The sequence below is a fragment of the Phyllobates terribilis genome, unplaced genomic scaffold, assembly GCF_046119375.1.
Source record: "Phyllobates terribilis strain yellow unplaced genomic scaffold, ASM4611937v1 Scaffold_114__1_contigs__length_5359813, whole genome shotgun sequence".
In the NCBI taxonomy this organism is placed as follows: Eukaryota; Metazoa; Chordata; class Amphibia; order Anura; family Dendrobatidae; genus Phyllobates; species Phyllobates terribilis.
In genome coordinates, this window is record NW_027362874.1 from 3,699,145 (window position 1) to 3,721,512 (window position 22,368).

The window sequence follows — 22,368 nt, forward strand, 5'->3', positions numbered from 1 at the left end:
GTAGCTTAACAAGATGGTTTTAATGCCCCTTGGAAGAGTGGTGGAGGTCGCAATGGAATAAAAAGACAATAACAATGCACCGTGGAAGGAACGTGGAGGTCACAGTAGCATAACAAGACGGTTTTAATGCCCCTTGGAAGATTTGTGTAGGTCCCAGTGGATAAAAACGACAATATCAAAGCCCCTTGGAAGAGTGGTGGAGGTCGCAGTGGAAAACACAGACAATATCAATGCCCCTTGGAAGAGTGGTGGAGGTCGCAGTGGAATAAAAAGACAATATCAATTCCACTTGGAAAAGATGTGGAGGTCGCAGTGGAATAAAAAGACAATATCAATGCATCGTGGAAGAGACTTGGAGGTCACAGTAGCTTAACAAGATAGTTTTAATGCCCCTTGGAAGAGAGGTGGAGGTCGCAGTGGAAGAAAAAGACAATATCAATGCCCCTTGGTAGAGTGGTGGAGGTTACAGTGGAATAAAAAGACAATATCAATGACCCTTGGAAGAGTGGTGGAGTTCGCAGTGGAATAAAAATACAATATTAATGCCCCTTGGAAGAGTGTTTGAGGTCGCAGAAAATAAAAACACAATATCAATGCCCCTTGGAAGAGTGGTGGAGGTTACAGTGGAATAAAAAGACTATATCAATGCCCCTTGGAAGAGCTGTGGAGTTCACAGTGGTTTAACCAGAAGGTTTTAAGGCACCGTGGAATAGACGTGGAGGTCACAGTAGCTAAACAAGACGGTTGTAATGCTTCTTGGAAGAGTGATTGAGGTCGCAGTGGATTAAAAAGACAAAATCAATGCCCCTTGGAAGAGTGGTGGAGGTTACAGTCGAATAAAAAGACAATATCAATGCCTCTTGCAAGAGCTGTGGAGTTCAGAGTGGTTTAAATTGACGGTTTTAATGCCCATTGGAAAAGACGTGGAGGTCATAGTAGCTTAACAAGATGGTTTTAATGACCCTTGGAAGAGTGGTGGAGGTTACAGTCGAATAAAAAGACAATATCAATGTCTCTTGCAAGAGCTGTGGAGTTCAGAGTGGTTTAACCAGACGGTTTTAATGCCCATTGGAAGAGACGTGGAGGTCACAGTAGCTTAGCAAAACTGTTTTAATGCCCCTTGGAAGAGTGTGGAGGTCGGAGTGGATTAAAAAGACAATATCAATGCCCCGTAGAAGAGTGGTGGAGGTCGCAGTGGAATAAAAAGACAATATCAATTCCACTTGGAAGAGATGTGTAGGTCGCAGTGGAGTAAAAAGACAATATCAGTGTCTCGTGGAAGAGACTTGGAGATGACAGTAGCTTAACAAGATTGTTTTAATGCCCCTTGGAAGAGCGGTGGAGGTCGCAGTGGAATAAAAAGACAATATCAATGCCCCATGGAAGAGTGGTGGAGGTTACATTGGAATAAAAAGACAATATAAATGACCCTTTGAAGAGTGGTGGTGGTCGCAGTGGAGTAAAAAGACAATATTAATGACAATTGGAAGAGTGGTGGAGGTCGCAGTAAAATAAAAAGACAATATCAATGCCCCTTGGAAGAGTGGTGGAGGTTACAGTGGAATAAAAAGACAATATCAATGTCCCTTGGAAGAATGGTGGAGGTTACAGTGGAATAAATAGACAAAATCAATGCCCCTTGGAAAAGTGGTGGAGGTTTCAATTAAATAAAAAGACAATATCAATGCCCCTTGGAAGAGTGCTTGAGGTTACATTGGAATAAAAAGACAATATCAATGCCCCTTGCAAGAGCTGTGGAGTTCAGAGTGGTTTAAATTGACGGATTTAATGCCCCTTGGAAGGGTCGTGGAGGTGACAGTAGCTTAACAAGACGGTTTTAATGCCCCTTGGAAGAGTGGAGGAGGTCGCACTGGAATAAAAAGACAATATCAATGCCCCTTGGAAGAGTGGTGGAGGTTACAGTTGAATAAAAAGACAATATCAATGACCCTTGGAAGAGTGATAGAGGTTACAGTGGAATAAAAAGACAATATCAATGCCCCTTGGAACAGTGGTGGAGGTTATAGGTAAATAAAAAGACAATATCAATGCCCCGTGGAAGAGATGTGGAGGTCACAATAGCTTAACAAGACGGTTTTAATGCCCCTTGGAAGAGTGGTAGAGGTCGGAGTGGATTAAAAAGACAATATCAATGAGCCTTGGAAGAGTGGTCGAGGTCGCAGTGGAATAAAAAGACATTATCAATGCCCCTTGGAAGAATGGTGGAGGTCGCAGTGGAATAAAAAGACAATATCAATGCCCCTTGAACGAGTGGTGGAGGTTACAGTGGAATAAAAATACAATTTCTATGCCCTGTGGAAGAGACGTGGAGGTCACAGTAGCTTAGCAAGACGGTTTTAATGCCTCTTGGAGGACTGGTGGAGGTCGCAGTGGAATAAAAAGACAATATCACAGCCCCCTGGAAGAGTGGTGGAGGTTAGAGAGGAATAAAAAGACAATAATAATGCCCCTTGGAAGAGCTGTGGAGTTCAGAGCGGTATAACCCAGACGGTTTTAACGTTCCTTGGAAGAGACATGGAGGTAACAGTAACTTAACAAGACGGTTTTAATGCCCCTTGGAAGAGTGGTGGAGGTCGCAGTGGAATAAAAAAACAATATCAATGCCCCTTGGAAGATTGGTGGAGGTTACAGTGAAATAAAAAGACAATATCAATGCCCCGTGGAAGAGATGCGGAGGTCACTGTAGCTTAACAATATGGTTTTAATGCCCCTTGGAAGAGTGGCAGAGGTTAGAGTGGAATAAAAAGACAATACAAATGCCCTTTGGAAGAGCTGTGGAGTTCAGATTCGTTTAACCAGAAGGTTTTATTGCCCCTTGGAAGAGAAGTCGACGTCACAGTAGCATAACATGACGGTTTTAATGCCCCTTGGAAGAGTGGTGGAGTTAGTAGTGGAATAAAAAGACAATATCAATGCCCCTTGGAAGAGTGGTGCAGGTCGCAGTGGAATAAAAAGACAATATCAATGCCCCGTGGAAGGGACCTGGAGGTCACAGTAGCTTAACAAGACTGTTTAAATGCACCTTGGAAGAGTGGCGGAGGTTGCAGGGGATTAAACATACAATAACAATGCTCATTGGAAGAGTTGTGGAGGTCGCAGTGGAATAAAAAGACAAAATCAATGCCCCTTGGAAGAGTGGTGGAGGTTACAGTGGAATAAAAAGACAATATCAATGCCCCTTGGAAGAGCTGTGGAGTTCAGAGTGGTTTAACCAGAAGGTTTTAATATCTCTTGGAAGAGACGTGGAGGTCACAGTAGCTTAACAAGACTGTTTTAATGCCCCTTGGAAGAGTGGTGGAGGTCGCAGTGGATTAAAAAGAAAATATCAATGCCCCTTAGAAGAGAGATGGAAGTCGCAGTGGAATAAAAAGACAATCTCAATGCCGCTTGGAAGAGTGGTGGATGTTACAGTCGAATAAAAAGACAATATCAATGCCTCTTGTAAGAGCTGTGGAGTTCAGAGTGTTTAACCAGACGGTTTTAATGCCCCTTGGAAGAGACGAGGAGGTCACAGTAGCTTAAGAAGACTGTTTTAATGCCCCCTGCAAGAGTGGTGGAGATCGTTGTGGATTTAAAAGACAATATCACTGCCCCTTAGAAAAGTGGTGGATTTCGCAGTGGAATAAAAAGACAATAACAATGCCCCTTGGAAGATTGGTGGAGGTTACAGTGTAATAAAAAAGACAATATCAATGCCCCTTGGAAGAGAGGTGGAGGTTACAGTGGAATAAAAAGACAATATCAATGCCCTGTGTTAGAAACTTGGAGGTCACAGTAGCTTAACAAGACGGTTTTAAAGCCCCTTGGAAGAGTCGTGTACGTCGCAGAGGAATAAAAAGACAATATCAATGCACTTGGAAGAGTGCAGAAGGATGCAAAGGAATAAAAAGACATTGTCAATGCCCCTTGGAAGAGCTGTGGAGCTCAGAGAGGTTTAACGAGACGTTTTTTTTGCCTCTTGGAAGATTCTTGGAGGTCACAGTAGCTTAACAAGATGGTTTTAATGCCCCTTGGAAGAGTGGTGGAGGTCGCAATGGAATAAAAAGACAATAACAATACACCGTGGAAGGAACGTGGAGGTCACAGTAGCATAACAAGACGGTTTTAATGCCCCTTGGAAGATTGGTGTAGGTCGCAGAGGATAAAAACGACAATATCAAAGCCCCTTGGAAGAGTGGTGGAGGTCGCAGTGGAAAACACAGACAATATCAATGCTCCTTGGAAGAGTGGTGGAGGTCGCAGTGGAATTAAAAGACAATATCAATGCCCCTTAGAAGAGTGGTGGAGGTCGCAGTGGATTAAAAAGACAATATCAATTCCCCTTGGAAAAGATGTGGAGGTCGCAGTGGAATAAAAAGACAATATCAATGCCTCGTGGAAGAGACTTGGAGGTCACAGTAGCTTAACAAGATAGTTTTAATGCCCCTTGGAAGAGAGGTGGAGGTCGCAGTGGAAGAAAAAGACAATATCAATGCCCCTTGGTAGAGTGGTGGAGGTTACAGTGGAATAAAAAGACAATATCAATGACCCTTGGAAGAGTGGTGGAGTTCGCAGTGGAATAAAAAGACAATATTAATGCCCCTTGGAAGAGTGTTTGAGGTCACAGTAAAATAAAAAGAAAATATCAATGCCACTTGGAAGGGTGGTGGAGATTACAGTGGAATAAAAAGACTATATCAATGCCCCTTGGAAGAGCTGTGGAGTTCACAGTGGTTTAACCAGAAGGTTTTAAGGCACCGTGGAATAGACGTGGAGGTCACAGTAGCTAAACAAGACGGTTTTAATGCTTCTTGGAAGAGTGATTGAGGTCGCAGTGGATTAAAAAGACAATATCAATGCCTCTTGCAAGAGCTGTGGAGTTCAGAGTGGTTTTAATTGACGGTTTTAACGCCCCTTGGAAAAGACGTGGAGGTCACAATAGCTTAAGAAGACGGTTTTAATGCCCCTTGGAAGAATGGTGGAGGTTACAGTGGAATAAATAGACAAAATCAATGCCACTTGGAAAAGTGGTGGAGGTTTCAATTAAATAAAAAGACAATATCAATGCCCCTTGGAAGAGACGTGGAGGTCACAGTGAAATAAAAAGACAATATTAATGCCCCTTGGAAGAGCTGTGGAGTTCAGAGTGTTTAACCAGACGGTTTTAATGCCCCTTGGAAGAGACGAGGAGGTCACAGTAGCTTAGCAAGACTGTTTTAATGCCCCTTGCAAGAGGGGTGGAGATCGTTGTGGATTTAAAAGACAATATCAATGCCCCTTAGAAAAGTGGTGGATTTCGCAGTGAAATAAAAAGACAATATCAATGCCCCTTGGAAGATTGGTGGAGGTTACAGTGGAATAAAAAGACAATATCAATGACCCTTGGAAGAGTGGTGGAGGTTACAGTGGAATTAAAAGACAATATCAATGCCCCTTGGAAGAGCTGTGGAGTTCACAGTGGTTTAACCAGAAGGTTTTAAGGCACTGTGGAATAGACATGGAGGTCACAGTAGCTAAACAAGACGGTTTTAATGCTTCTTGGAAGAGTGATTGAGGTCGCAGTGGATTAAAAAGACAATATCAATGCCTCTTGCAAGAGCTGTGGAGTTCAGAGTGGTTTAAATTGACGGTTTTAACGCCCCTTGGAAAAGACGTGGAGGTCACAATAGCTTAAGAAGACGGTTTTAATGCCCCTTGGAAGAATGGTGGAGGTTACAGTGGAATAAATAGACAAAATCAATGCCCCTTGGAAAAGTGGTGGAGGTTTCAATTAAATAAAAAGACAATATCAATGCCCCTTGGAAGAGACGTGGAGGTCACAGTGAAATAAAAAGACAATATTAATGCCCCTTGGAAGAGCTGTGGAGTTCAGAGTGTTTAACCAGACGGTTTTAATGCCCCTTGGAAGAGACGAGGAGGTCACAGTAGCTTAGCAAGACTGTTTTAATGCCTTTTGCAAGAGGGGTGGAGATCGTTGTGGATTTAAAAGACAATATCAATGCCCCTTAGAAAAGTGGTGGATTTCGCAGTGAAATAAAAAGACAATATCAATGCCCCTTGGAAGATTGGTGGAGGTTACAGTGGAATAAAAAGACAATATCAATGCCCCTTGGAAGAGTGGTGGAGGTTACAGTGGAATTAAAAGACAATATCAATGGCCTGTGTAAGAAACTTGGAGGTCACAGTAGCTTAACAAGACGGTTTTAATACACCTTGGAAAAGTCGTGGACGTCGCAGAAAAATGAAAAGACAATATCAATGCACTTTTAAGAGTGCAGAAGGTTACAAAGGAATAAAAGGACATTGTCAATAACCCTTGGAAGAGCTGTGGAGCTCAGAGCGGTTTAACCAGACGGTTTAATGCCCCTTGGAAGAGACGTGGAGGTCACAGTAGCTTATCAAGACTGTATTAATGCCCCTTGGAAGAGTGGTGGAGGTCACAGTGGATTTAAAAGACAATATCAATGCCTCGTGGAAGAGACTTGGAGGTCACAGTAGCTTAACAAGATGGTTTTAAAGCCCCTTGGAAGAGTGGTGGAGGTCGCAATGGAATAAAAACACAATAACAATGCCCCGTGGAAGGTACGTGGAGGTCACAGTAGCATAACAAGACGGTTTTAATGCCCCTTGGAAAAGTGGTGGAGGTCGCAGTGGATAAAAAAGACAATATCAAAGCCCCTTGGAAGAGTGGTGGAGGTCGCAGTGGTAAACAGAGACAATATCAATGCCCCTTGGAAGAGTGGTGGAGGTGACAGTCGAATAAAAAGACAATATCAATGCCTCTTGGAAGAGCTGTGGAGTACAGAGTGGTTTAACCAGATGGTTTAATGCCCTTGGAAGAGACGTGGAGGTCACAGTAGCTTATCAAGACTGTTTTATTGCCCCTTGGAAGAGTGGTGGAGGTCGCAGTGGATTAAAAAGACAATATCAATGCCCCTTAGAAGAGTGGTGGAGGTCGAAAAAGACAATATCAATTTCCCTTGGAAGAGATGTGGAGGTCGCAGTGGAATAAAAAGACAATATCAATGCCTCGTGGAAGAGACTTGGAGGTCACAGAAGCTTAACAAGATGGTTTTAATGCCCCTTGGAAGAGAGGTGGAGGTCGCAGTGGAATAAAAAGACAATATCAATGCCCCTTGTAAGAGTGGTGGAGGTTACAGTGGAATAAAAAGACAATATCAATGACCCTTGAAAGAGTGGTGGAGGTCGCAGTGGAATAAAAAGACAATAATAATGCCCCTTGGAAGTGTGTTGGAGGTCGCAGTAAAATAAAAAGACAATATCAATGCCCCTTGGAAGAATGGTGGAGGTTACAGTGGAATAAAAAGACAATATCAATGCTCCTTGGAAGAGTTGTGGAGTTCCCAGTGGTTTAACCAGAAGGTTTTAAGGCACCGTGGAATAGACGTGGAGGTCACAGTAGCTAAATAAGACGGTTTTAATGCACCTTGTAAGAGTGCTGGAGGTTACAGTGGAATAAAAATACAATATCAATGCCTCTTGCAAGAGCTGTGGAGTTCAGAGTCGTTTAAATTGACTGTTTTAACGCCCCTTGGAAAAGACGTGGAGGTCACAATAGCTTAACAAGACGGTTTTAATGCCCTTTGGAAGAGTGGTGGAGGTTACAGTCGAATAAAAAGACAATATCAATGCCTCTTGGAAGAGCTGTGGAGTTCAGAGTGGTTTAAGCAGACGGTTTTAATGCCCATTGGAAGAGATGTGGAGGTCACAGTAGCTTAACAAAACTGTTTTAATGCCCCTTGGAAGAGTGGTGGAGGTCGCAGTGGATTAAAAAGACAATATCAATGCCCCTTAGAAGAGTAGTGGAGGTCGCAGTGGAATAAAAAGACAATATCAATTCCACTTGGAAGAGATGTGGAGGTCGCAGTGGAATAAAAAGACAATATCAGGGCCTCGTGGAAGAGACTTGGAGGTCACAATAGCTTAACAAGATTGTTTTAATGCCCCTTGGAAGAAAGGTGGAGGTCGTAGTGGAATAAAAAGACAATATCAATGCCCCTTGGAAGAGTGGTGGAGGTTACAGTGGAATAAAAAGACAATATCAATGACCCTTGGAAGAGTGGTGGAGGTCGCAGTGGAATAAAAAGACAATATTAATGCCCCTTGGAAGAGTGGTGGAGGTCGCAGTAAAATAAAAAGACAATATCAATGACCCTTGGAAGAGAGGTGGAGTTTACAGTGGAATAAAAAGACAATATCATTGCCCCTTGGAAGAGCTGTGGAGTTTACAGTGGTTTAACCAGAAGGTTTTAAGGCACCGTGGAATAGACGTGGAGGTCACAGTAGCTAAACAAGACGGTTTTAATGCTTCTTGGAAGCGAGATGGAGGTCGCATTTGATTAAAAAGACAAAATCAATGCCCCTTGGAAGAGTGGTGGAGGATACAGTGGAATAAAAAGACAATATCAATGCCTCTTGCAAGAGCTGTGGAGCTCAGAGTGGTTTAAATTGACGGTTTTAATGCCATTGGAAGAGACGTGGAGGTCGCAGTAGCTTAACAAGACGGTTTTAATGCCCCTTGGAAGAGTGGTGGAGGTCGCAGTGGATTAAAAAGACATTACCGATGCCCCTTGGAAGTGTGGTGGAGGTCGCAGTGGAATAAAAAGAAAATATCAATGTCCCTTAGAAGAGTTGTGGAGGTTACAGTGGAAAAAAAAGACAATATCAATGTTCCTTGGAAGAGGGGTGAAGGTCGCAGTGGAATAAAAAGACAATATCAATGTCCCTTGGAAGCGTGGTGGAGGTCACAGTGGATTAAAAAGGCAATATCAATGCCCCTTGGAAGAGTGGTGGAGGTCGCAGTGGAATAAAAAGACAATATCAATGCCGCGTGGAAGGGAGGTGGAGGTCACAGTAGCTTAACAAGATGGTTTTAATTGCCCTTGGAAGAGTGGTGGAGGTCGCAGTGGATTAAAAAGACTATCAAATCCACTTCGAAGAGTGGTGGAGGTCGCAGTGGAAAAAAAAACAATATCAATGCCCATTGGAAGATTGGTGGAGGTTACAGTTGAATAAAAAGACAATATAAATGCCTCTTGGAAAAGCTGTAGACTTCAGAGTGGTTTAACCATGTGGTTTTATAGCCCCTTGGAAGAGACGTGGAGGTCACAGAAGCTTATCAAGACTTATTTAAAGCCCCTTGGAGGAGTGGTAGAGGTCGCAGTGGATTAAAAAGATAATATCAATGCCCCTTGGAAGAATGGTGGAGGTTACAGTGGAATAAAAAGACAATATCAATGCCCCTTGGAAAAGTGGTGGAGGTTACAGTGGAATAAAAATACAATATCAATGTCCCTTGGAAGAATGGTGGAGGTTACAGTGGAATAAAAAGACAAAATCAATGCCCCTTGGAAAAGTGTTGGAGGTTCCAATTAAATAAAAAGACAATATCAATGCCCCTTGGAAGAGACGTGGAGGTCACAGTGGAATTAAAAGACAATATTAATGCACCTTGGAAGAGCTGTGGAGTTCAGAGTGTTTAACCAGACGGTTTTAATGCCCCTTGGAAGAGACGAGGAGGTCACAGTAGCTTAACAAGACTGTTTTAATGCCTCTTGCAAGAGTGGTGGAGAAAGTTGTGGATTTAAAAGACAATATCAATGCCCCTTAGAAAAATGGTGGAGGTCGCAGTGAAATAAAAAGACAATATCAATGCCCCTTGGAAGATTGGTGGAGGTTACAGTGGAATAAAAAGACAATATCAATGCCCCTTGGAAGAGTGGTGGAGGTTACAGTGGAATAAAAAGACAATATCAATGCCCTGTGTAAGAAACTTGGAGGTCACAGTAGCTTAATAAGACGGTTTTAATGCCCCTTGGAAGAGTGGTGGAGGTCGCAGTAAAATGAAAAGACAATATCAATGCCCCTTGGAAGAGTGGTGGAGGTTAGAGTGGAATAAAAAGACAATATCAATGCCCCTTGGAAAAGCTGTGGAGTTCACAGTGGTTTAACCAGAAAGTTTTAATGCACAGTGGAATAGACGTGGAGGTCACAGTAGCTTAACAAGACGGTTTCAATGCTTCTTTGAAGAGTGATGGAGGTCGCAGTGGATTAAAAAGACAATATCAATGCCCCTTGGAAGAGTGTTGGAGGTTACAGAGGAATGAAAAGACAATTACAATGCCCTGTGGAAGAGACGTGGAGGTCACAGTAGCTTAACAAGACGGTTTTAATGCCCCTTGGAAGAGTGGTGGAGATCGCAGTGGATTAAAAAGACAATATCAATGAACATTAGAAGAGTGCGGGAGGATACATTGGAATAAAAAGACAATATCAATGCCTCTTGGAAGAGCTGTGGAGTACAGAGTGGTTTAACCAGATGGTTTAATGCCCTTGGAAGAGACGTGGAGGTCACAGTAGCTTATCAAGACTGTTTTAATGCCCCTTGGAAGAGTGGTGGAGGTCGCAGTGGATTAAAAAGACAATATCAATGCCCCTTAGAAGAGTGGTGGAGGTCGAAAAAGACAATATCAATTTCCCTTGGAAGAGATGTGGAGGTCGCAGTGGAATAAAAAGACAATATCAATGCCGCGTGGAAGAGACTTGGAGGTCACAGAAGCTTAACAAGATGGTTTTAATGCCCCTTGGAAGAGAGGTGGAGGTCGCAGTGGAATAAAAAGACAATATCAATGCCCCTTTTAAGAGTGGTGGAGGTTACAGTGGAATAAAAAGACAATATCAATGACCCTTGAAAGAGTGGTGGAGGTCGCAGTGGAATAAAAAGACAATAATAATGCCCCTTGGAAGTGTGTTGGAGGTCGCAGTAAAATAAAAAGACAATATCAATGCCCCTTGGAAGAGTGGTGGAGGTTACAGTGGAATAAAAAGACAATATCAATGCCCCTTGGAAGAGCTGTGGAGTTCCCATTGGTTTAACCAGAAGGTTTTAAGGCACCGTGGAATAGACGTGGAGGTCACAGTAGTTAAATAAGACGGTTTTAATGCACCTTGGAAGAGTGCTGGAGGTTACAGTGGAATAAAAATACAATATCAATGCCTCTTGCAAGAGCTGTGGAGTTCAGAGTGGTTTAAATTGACGGTTTTAACGCCCCTTGGAAAAGACGTGGAGGTCACATTAGCTTAACAAGACGGTTTTAATGCCCCTTGGAAGAGTGGTGGAGGTTACAGTCGAATAAAAAGACAATATCAATGCCTCTTGTAAGAGCTGTGTAGTTCAGAGTGGTTTAAGCAGACGGTTTTAATGCCCATTGGAAGAGATGTGGAGGTCACAGTAGCTTAACAAAACTGTTTTAATGCCCCTTGGAAGAGTGGTGGAGGTCGCAGTGGATTAAAAAGACAATATCAATGCCCCTTAGAAGAGTAGTGGAGGTCGCAGTGGAATAAAAAGACAATATCAATTCCACTTGGAAGAGATGTGGAGGTCGCAGTGGAATAAAAAGACAATATCAGGGCCTCGTGGAAGAGACTTGGAGGTCACAGTAGCTTAACAAGATTGTTTTAATGCCCCTTGGAAGAAAGGTGGAGGTCGCAGCGGAATAAAAAGACAATATCAATGCCCCTTGGAAGAGTGGTGGAGGTTACAGTGGAATAAAAAGACAATATCAATGACCCTTGGAAGAGTGGTGGAGTTCGCAGTGGAATAAAAAGACAATATTAATGCCCCTTGGAAGAGTGGTGGAGGTCGCAGTAAAATAAAAAGACAATATCAATTACTCTTGGAAGAGAGGTGGAGTTTACAGTGGAATAAAAAGACAATATCATTGCCCCTTGGAAGAGCTGTGGAGTTTACAGTGGTTTAACCAGAAGGTTTTAAGGCACCGTGGAATAGACGTGGAGGTCACAGTAGCTAAACAAGACGGTTTTAATGCTTCTTGGAAGCGAGATGGAGGTCGCATTTGATTAAAAAGACAAAATCAATGCCCCTTGGAAGAGTGGTGGAGGATACAGTGGAATAAAAAGACAAAATCAATGCCTCTTGCAAGAGCTGTGGAGCTCAGAGTGGTTTAAATTGACGGTTTTAATGCCCATTGGAAGAGACGTGGAGGTCGCAGTAGCTTAACAAGACGGTTTTAATGCCCCTTGGAAGAGTGGTGGAGGTCGCAGTGGATTAAAAAGACATTATCGATGCCCCTTGGAAGTGTGGTGGAGGTCGCAGTGGAATAAAAAGAAAATATCAATGTCCCTTAGAAGAGTTGTGGAGGTTACAGTGGAAAAAAAAGACAATATCAATGTTCCTTGGAAGAGGGGTGAAGGTCGCAGTGGAATAAAAAGACAATATCAATGTCCCTTGGAAGCGTGGTGGAGGTCACAGTGGATTAAAAAGGCAATATCAATGCCCCTTGGAAGAGTGGTGGAGGTCGCAGTGGAATAAAAAGACAATATCAATGCCGCGTGGAAGGGACGTGGAGGTCACAGCAGCTTAACAAGACGGTTTTAATTGCCCTTGGAAGAGTGGTGGAGGTCGCAGTGGATTAAAAAGACTATCAAATCCACTTCGAAGAGTGGTGGAGGTCGCAGTGGAAAAAAAAACAATATCAATGCCCATTGGAAGATTGGTGGAGGTTACAGTTGAATAAAAAGACAATATAAATGCCTCTTGGAAAAGCTGTGGACTTCAGAGTGGTTTAACCATGAGGTTTTATTGCCCCTTGGAAGAGACGTGGAGGTCACAGAAGCTTATCAAGACTTATTTAAAGCCCCTTGGAGGAGTGGTAGAGGTCGCAGTGGATTAAAAAGACAATATCAATGCCCCTTGGAAGAGTGGTGGAGGTTACAGTGGAATAAAAAGACAATATCAATGCCCCTTGGAAGAGTGGTGGAGGTTACAGTGGAATAAAAAGATAAAATCAATGCCCCTTGGAAAAGTGTTGGAGGTTCCAATTAAATAAAAAGACAATATCAATGCCCCTTGGAAGAGACGTGGAGGTCACAGTGGAATTAAAAGACAATATTAATGCCCCTTGGAAGAGCTGTGGAGTTCAGAGTGTTTAACCAGACGGTTTTAATGCCCCTTGGAAGAGACGAGGAGGTCACAGTAGCTTAACAAGACTGTTTTAATGCCCCTTGCAAGAGTGGTGGAGAACATTGTGGATTTAAAAGACAATATCAATGCCCCTTGGAAAAATGGTGGAGGTCGCAGTGAAATAAAAAGACAATATCAATGCCCCTTGGAAGATTGCTGGAGGTTACAGTGGAATAAAAAGACAATATCAATGCCCCTTGGAAGAGTGGTGGAGGTTACAGTGGAATAAAAAGACAATATCAATGCCCTGTGTAAGAAACTTGGAGGTCACAGTAGCTTAATAAGACGGTTTTAATGCCCCTTGGAAGAGTGGTGGAGGTCGCAGTAAAATGAAAAGACAATATCAATGCCCCTTGGAAGAGTGGTGGAGGTTAGAGTGGAATAAAAAGACAATATCAAAGCCCCTTGGAAAAGCTGTGGAGTTCACAGTGGTTTAACCAGAAAGTTTTAATGCACCGTGGAATAGACGTGGAGGTCACAGTAGCTTAACAAGACAGTTTCAATGCTTCTTTGAAGAGTGATGGAGGTTGCAGTGGATTAAAAAGACAATATCAATGCCCCTTGGAAGAGTGTTGGAGGTTACAGAGGAATGAAAAGACAATTACAATGCCCTGTGGAAGAGACGTGGAGGTCACAGTAGCTTAACAAGACGGCTTTAATGCCCCTTGGAAGAGTGGTGGAGGTTGCAGTGGATTAAAAATACAATATCATTGACAATTGGAAGAGTGGTAGAGTTCGCAGTGGAATAAAAAGACAAAATCAATGCCCCTTGGAAGAGTGCTGGATGTTACAGTGGAATAAAAAGACAATATCATTGCCCCATGGAAGAGTTGTGGCGGTCACTGTAGTTTAACAAGATGGTCTTAATGCCCCTTGGAAGAGAGGTGGAGGTCGCAGTGGAATAAATAGACAATGTCAATGCCCCTTGAAAGAGTGTTGGAGGTTAGAGTGGAATAAAAAGACAATACCAGTGCTCCTTGGAAGAGCTGTGTAGTTCAGAGTGGTTTAAATTGACGGTTTTAATGCCCCTTGGAAGAGACGTGGAGGTCACAGTGGATTAAAGAGACAATATCAATGCCCCTTGGAAGAGTGGTGGAGGTCGCAGTGGATTAAAAAGACAATATCAATGCCCCTTGGACGAGTGGTGGAGGTCGCACTGGAATAAATATGCAATATCAATGCCGCTTGGAAGAGTGGTGGATGTTACAGTTGAATAAAAAGACAATATCAATGCCTCTTGTAAGAGCTGTGGAGTTCAGCGTGTTTAACCAGATGGTTTTAATTCTCCTTGGAAGAGACGAGAAGGTCACCGTAGCTTAACAAGACTGTTTTAATGCCCCTTGGAAGAGTGGTGGAGATCGTTGTGAATTTAAAAGACAATATCAATGCCCCTCATAAGAGTGGTGGAGGTCGCAGTGGAATAAAAAGACAATATCAATGCCCCTTGGAAGATATGTGGAGGTTACAGTGGAATAAAAATACAATATCAATTCCTTTTGGAAGAGTGGTGGAGGTTACAGTGGAATAAAAAGACAATATCAATGCCCTGTGTCAGAAACTTGAAGGTCACAGTAGCTTAACAAGATGGTTTTAATGCCCCTTGGAAGAGTGGTGGAGGTCGCAATGGAATAAAAATACAATATCAATGCCCCGTGGAAGGGACGTGGAGGTCACAGTAGCATAACAAGATGGCCCATTGGAATAGTGGTGGAGGTCGCAGTGGATCAAAAAGACAATATCAAAGACCCCTTGGAAGAGTGGTGGAGGTCGCAGTGGAAAACAGAGACAATATCAATGCCCCTTGGAAGAGTGGTGGAGGTTACAGTGGAATAAAAAGACAATATCAATGACTCTTGCAAGAGCTGTGGAGTTCAGAGTGGTTTAAATTGACGGTTTTAATGCCCCTTGGAAGAGACGTGGAGGTCACAGTAGCTTAAAAAGACGCTTTTAATGCCCCTTGGAAGATTGGTTGAGGTTACAGTCAAATAAAAAGACTATATCAGTGCCTCTTGGAAGAGCTGTGGAGTTCAGAGTGGTTTAACCAGACGGTTTTAATTTTCCTTGGAAGAGACTTGGAGGTCACAGTAGCTTATCAAAACTGTTTTAATGCCCCTTGGAAGAGTGGTGGAGGTCGCATTGGATTAAAAAGACATTATCGATGCCCCTTGGAAGAGTGGTGGAGGTCGCAGTGGAATAAAAAGAAAATATCAATGCACCTTAGAAGAGTGTTGGTGGTTACAGCGGAAAAAAAAGACAATATCAATGTTCCTTGGAAGAGGGGTGAAGGTCGCAGTGGAATAAAAAGACAATATCAATGTTCCTTGGAAGAATGGTGGAGGTCGCAGTGGATTAAAAAGACAATATCAATGCCCCTTGGAAGAGTGGTGGAGGTCGCAGTGGAATAAAAAGACGATATCAATGCCCCGTGGAAGGGACATGGAGGTCACAGAAACTTAACAACACGGTTTTAATGCCCCTTGGAAGAGTGGTGGAGGTCGCAGTGGAGAAAAAAGACAATATCAATGCCCCTTGGAAGAGTGGTGGAGGTTAGAGTTGAATAAAAAGACAATATCAATGCCTCTTGGTAGAGCTGTGGAGTTCAGAGTGGTTTAACCATGCAGTTTTAATGCCCCTTCGAAGAGACGTGGAGGTCACAGAAGCTTATCAAGACTGTTTTAAAGCCCCTTGGAGGAGTGGTAGAGGTCGCAGTGAATTAAAAAGACAATATCAATGCCCCTTGGAAGAGTGGTGGAGGTTATAGTGGAATAAAAAGACAATATCAGTGTCCTTTGGAAGAATGGTGGAGGTTACAGTGGAATAAAAAGACAATATCAATGCCCCTTGGAAGAGTGGTGGAGTTTCCAATTAAATAAAAAGACAATATCAATGCCCCTTGGAAGAGAAGTGGAAGTCACAGTGGAATAAAAAGACAATATTCATGCCCCTTGGAAGAGTGGTGGAGGTTAGAGTGGAATAAAAAGACAATATCAATGCCCCTTGTAAGAGCTGTGGAGTTCACAGTGGTTTAACCAGAAAGTTTTAATGCACCGTGAAACAGACGTGGAGGTCACAGTAGCTTAACAAGACGGTTTCAATGCTTCTTGGAAGAGTGATGGAGGTCACAGTGGATTAAAAAGACAATATCAATGCCTGTTGGAAGAGTGGTGGAGGTTACAGTGGAATAAAAAGACTATATCAATGCCCCGTGGAAGGGACGTGAAGGTCACAGTAGCTTAACAAGACGGTTTTAATGCCCCTTGGAAGAGTGTTGGAGGATGCAGGGGATTAAAAAGACAATAACAATGCCCATTGGAAGAGTGGTGGAGGTCGCAGTGGAATAAAAAGACAAAATCAATGCCCCTTGGAAGAGTTTTTGAGGTTACAGTGGAATAAAAAGACAATATCAATGCCCCTTGGAAGAGAATGTGGAGTTCAGAATGGTTTAACCAGACGGTTTTAATGCCCCTTGGAAGAGACGAGGAGGTCACAGTAGCTTAACAAGACTGTTTTAATGCCCCTTGGAAGAGTGGTGGAGGTCGCAGTGGATTAAAAAGACAATATCAATGCCCCTTAGTAGAGAGGTGGAAGTCGCAGTGGAATAAAAAGACAATGTCAATGCCATTTGGAAGAGTGGTGGAGGTTACAGTGGAATAAAAAGACAATATCAATGCCCCGTGGAATAGACATGGAAGTGACAGTAGCTTAACAGGACGGCTTTAATGCCCCTTGGAAGAGTTGTGGAGGTCGCAGTGGAATAAATAGACAATGTCAATGCCCCTTGGAAGAGTGGTGGAGGTTAGAGTGCAAAAAAAAGACAATATCAATGCCCCTTGGAAGAGTGGTGGAGGTCGCAGTGGATTAAAAACACATTATCATTGCCCTTTGGAAAAGTGGCGGAGGTCGCAATGGAATAAAAAGACAATATCAATGCCCCTTGGAAGAGTGGTGGAGGTTACAGTGGAATAAAAAGACAATATCAATGCCCTGTGTAAGAAACTTGGAGGTCACAGTAGCTTAACAAGACGGTTTTAATGCCCCTTGGAAGAGTCGTGGTCGTCGCAGAGGAATAAAAATACAATATCAATGCACTTGGAAGAGTACAGAAGGTTACAATGGAATAAAAAGACATTGTCAATGCCCCTTGGAAGAGCTGTGGAGCTCAGAGCGGTTTAACCAGATGGTTTTAATGCCCCTTGGAAGAGACTTGGAGGTCACAGTAGCTTAACAAGACGGTTTTAATGCCCCTTGGAAGAGTGGTGGAGGTCACAGTGGAATAAAAATACAATATCAATGCCCCTTGAAAGAGTGGTGGAAGTTACAGTGAAATAAAAAGACAATATCAATGCCCCTTGGAAGAACTGTTGAGTACAGAGTGGTTTAACCAATTGGTTTTAGTGCCACTTGTAAGAGACGTGGAGGTCACAGTAGCTTAACAAGACGGTTTTAATGCTCCTTGGAAGAGTGGTGGAGGTCGCAGTGGATTAAATAGACAATATCAATGACCCTAGGAGGAGTGGCGGAGGTCGCAGTGGAATAAAAAGACAATATTAATGCCCCTTGGAAGAGTTGTGGAGGTCGCAGTAAAATAAAAAGACAATATCAATGCCCCTTGGAAGAGTGGTGGATGTTACAGTGGAATAAAAATACAATATCAATGCCCCTTGGAAGAGCTGTGGAGTTCACAGTGGTTTAACCAGAAGGTTTTAAAGCACTGTGGAATAGAAGTGGAGGTCACAGTAGCTAAACAAGACGGTTTTAAAGCTTCTTGGAAGAGTGATGGAGGTTGCAGTGGATTAAAAAGACAAAATCAATGCCCCTTGGAAGATTGGAGGAGGTTACAGTGGAATAAAAAGACATTATCGATGCCCCTTGGAAGAGTGGTGGAGGTCGCAGTCTAATAAAAAGAAAATATCAATGCCCCTTAGAAGAGTGCTGGTGGTTACAGTGGAAAAAAAAGACAATATCAATGTTCCTTGGAAGAGGGGTGAAGGTCGCAGTGGAATAAAAAGACAATATCAATGTCCCTTGGAAGAGTGGTGGATGTCGCAGTGGATTAAAAAGACAATATCAATGCCCCTTGGAAGAGTGGTGGAGGTCACAGTGGAATAAAAAGACAATATTAATGCCCCGTGGAAGGGACATGGAGGTCACAGTAGCTTAACAAGACCATTTTAATGCCCCTTGGAAGAGTGGTGGAGGTAGCAGTGGATTTAAAAGACTATCAAATCCCCTTGGAAGAGTGGTGGAGGTCGCAGTGGAGAAAAAAGACAATATCAATGTCTCTTGGAAGAGTGGTGGAGGTTAGAGTTGAATAAAAAGACAATATCAATGCCTCTTGGTAGAGCTGTGGAGTTCAGAGTGGTTTAACCATGCGGTTTTAATGCCCCTTGGAAGAGACGTGGAGGTCACAGAAGCTTATCAATACTGTTTTAAAGCCCCTTGGAGGAGTAACATAGTAACATAGTAACATAGTTTGTAAAGCCAAATAAAGACTTGCGTCCATCAAGTTCGACCTGTTAGTTCTGTAATTGCTAAAGTTGATCCAGAGGAGGGCAAAAACCCCAAATGATTTGGCCAATCTTCACCTGAGGAAAAATTCCCTCCCGACTCTGAAACCAGCAGTCAGAATAAATCCCTGTATCAACCTACTATTTTATTTTATTTTTAAGTATATGCTGAAATCTGCCTGTTATCTAGAAATGCATCCAGTCCCCGCTTGAACTGGTGTAGTGAATCCGACATTACCGTCTCCTCACTCAGTGAATTCCATATTCTCACTGCTCTTACCGTAAAGAACCCCTTCCTATGCTGGTGCTGAAACCTTTTCTCTTCCAGTCTTAGTGAATGCCCTCTTGTTACCGTAATATCCCTCCTTTTGAACAAATCCCGGGCAAGATCTCTATACTGTCCCCTAACATATTTGTACACATTTATTATGTCCCCCCTCAACCTTCTCTTTTCCAGGCTGAATAGTCCTAGTTTTGCCAACCTCTCTGGGTATTGCAGTCCCTCCATTCCCTTTATTAATTTTGTTGCCCTCCTTTGTACCTTTTCAAGCTCATTTATATCCTTTCTATATATTGGGGCCCATAACTGAGCACAGTATTCCAAGTGTGGTCTGACCAGTGCTTTGTACAGTGGAAACAATGTTCTCATCCTTTGCAGCTATACCTCTTCTAATACATCCCATTACCCTGTTTGCCCTTACAGCAGCGGCCTGACTTTGGGCACTCCAATTTAGTTTGCTATCAATCAAGATGCCCAAGTCCTTCTCCATCTCTGAATTCCCCAATGATTTCCCATTCAGTGAGTACTGGTGACTTCCATTTTTCCTTCCCATATGTATGACCTTACATTTCTCCTCGTTAAACCTCATTTGCCATTTAATGCTCCACCTACCCAGCTTATCCAAATCCCTCTGTAGGTCTGCACTGTCCTCTTTTGTATTAATTGTTTTACATAACTTTGTGTCATCTGCAAATCTTGATATTTTACTATTTATCCCGTTGACTATGTCGTTAATAAAGATATTAAATAACATTGGGCCTAGTACAGACCCCTGTGGTACCCTACTAGTGACGCTTACCCAATCTGAGTATATTCCATTTATAACCACCCTCTGCCTTCTATCCCTTAGCCAGTTAGCTACCCACTTGCAGACATTTTCCCCCAGCCCCATCATTCTCATTTTGTATACCAACCTATTATGTGGCACGCTATCGAACGCTTTTGAGAAGTCGAGATACACGACATCCACTGGTTCCCCCTGATCTACTCGAGAGCTAACCTCCTCGTAGAAGTCAATCAGGTTTGTTTGGCAGGAGCGATTCCTCATGAATCCATGTTGGTTCGGGATTAAAAGATTATTAGCATCAAGATGCTCCGTAATTGCCTCTTTAATGAAGCTTTCAAAAATTTTGCCCACAACGGACGTCAGACTCACTGGCCGATAGTTTCCGGCGTCACTTTTCGCTCCCTTTTTGAATATTGGCACTACATTCGCCTGTCGCCAATCAAGTGGCACAGACCCAGTCTCAACAGAGTCCTTAAATATAAGATATAACGGTCTGTCTATCACATTACTTAGTTCCCTTAGTACCCGTGGGTGTATGCCATCAGGTCCTGGTGATTTGTTTATTTTAATGTTACTGAGGCGTTTCTGTACCCCAGCTTGGGTTAGATTAGTCATACTTAGTGGAGGATTAAGTTTGTCACTTCTCATTTCTCCTGTTAGTTCTCTTTCCTTTGTGAAAGTTGTCGAAAAAAAATGATTTAATAGATTAGCTTTATCCTCATCTTTCTCTATGATTTTGCCTTCCTCACTTTTTATCGGTCCAATATTATCCGATTTAATCCTTTTACTATTTATATACGTAAAGAACAGTTTGGGATTTGATCTACTTTCCCTAGCAATACGTCTCTCTGTTTCCTCCTTCGCTATTTTTATTTGTTTTTTACAGGTTCTCGTTTTTTCCTTGTAACACATTAGTGCCTCCTTACTGTTTTCCTGTTTTAATCTCTTGAATGCCTCTTTTTTGCTATTTAACGCCCCTTTTACGTTCTTGTTCAACCATATTGGTTTCCTCTTATTTCTGGCCCTTTTATTCCCATACGGTATATATCTCTCGCACTGAGTATTCAGAATTCTTTTGAAGGTTTCCCATTTACTATTCGTATTCCATTGATTAAGTACTTTGTCCCAGTCAATAAGTTGAAGGCTTTCTTTCAGCTGATCAAACTTCGCCCTCCTAAAGTTTAATGTTTTTGTTGTTCCCTTATTGATAACCCTACTGAAGGGCATTTTGAAGTCGATAATATTATGGTCGCTATTACCTAGGTGCCCCCCTATCTGTACCTCAGTTATTCTATCAGGCCTATTAGTCAATATTAAGTCCAACACGGCCTTCCCTCTCGTTGGTTCCTGCACTAGTTGGGAGAGATAATTATCCTTAATATTTGTCAAGAACCTTTTTCCTTTCTGAGATCTACAGGTTTCTGTTTCCCAGTCAATATCCGGGTAGTTGAAATCCCCCATTACAATCACTTCATTATGTTTTGCTACTTTGTCTATTTGTCCTAATAGTGGTAGAGGTCGCAGTGGATTAAAAAGGCAATATCAATGCCCCTTGGAAGGGACGTGGAGGTCACAGTGGAATAAAAAGACAATATTAATGCCCCTTGGAAGAGTGGTGGAGGTCGCAGTAAAATAAAAAGACAATATCAATGCCCCTTGGAAGAGTGGTGGAGGTTAGAGTGGAATAAAAAGACAATATCAATGCTCCTTGGAAGAGCTGTGGAGTTCACAGTGGTTTAACCAGAAGGTTTTAAGGCACCGTGGAATAGAAGTGGAGGTCACAGTAGCTAAACAAGACGGTTTTAAAGCTTCTTGGTGATGGAGGTCGCAGTGGATTAAAAAGACAATATCAATGCCCCTTGGAAGAGTGGTGGAGGTTACAGTGGAATAAAAAGACAATATCAATGCCCCGTGGAAGGGACGTGGAGGTCACAGTAGCTTAACAAGATGGTTTTAATGCCCCTTGCAAGAGTGGTGGAGGTTGCAGGGGATTAAAAAGACAATATCAATGCCCCTTGGAAGAGTGGTGGAGGTTGCAGGGGATTAAAAAGACAATATCAATGCCCCTTGGAAGAGTGGTGGAGGTTACAGTGGAATAAAAAGACAATATTAATGCCCGTTGGAAGAGTGGTGGAGGTCGCAGTGGATTAAAAAGACAATAACAATGCCCCTTGGAAGAGTGGTGGAGGTTACAGTGGAATAAAAAGGCAATATCAATGCCTCTTGCAAGAGCTGTGGAGTTCAGAGTGGTTTAAATTGTCGGTTTTAATACCCCTTGGAAGAGACGTGGAGGTCACAGTAGCTTAACAAGACGGTTTTAATGCCCCTTGGATGAGTGGTGGAGGTCGCAGTGGATTAAAAAGACATTATCGATGCCCCTTGCAACAGTGGTGGAGGTCACAGTGGAATAAAAAGAAAATATTAATGCCCCTTAGAAGAGTGGTGGAGGTTACAGAGGAAAAAAAAGACAATATCAATGTTCCTTGGAAGAGGGTTGAAGGTCGCAGTGGAATAAAAAGACAATATCAATGTCCCTTGGAAGAGTGGTGGAGGTCGCAGTGGATTAAAAAGACAATATCAATGCCCCTTGGAAGAGTGGTGGAGGTTACAGTGGAATAAAAAGACAATATCAATGCCCGTTGGAAGAGTGGTGGAGGTCGCAGTGGAGTAAGCTTACTGGTACATGCTCTGCATAACTTCTCTGCTTGCTGTGTTAGCTGTAATCTAATGCTCTGCTTTGCTGATTCACCTCACTGGTACATGCTCTGCATAACTTCTCTGCTTGCTGTGT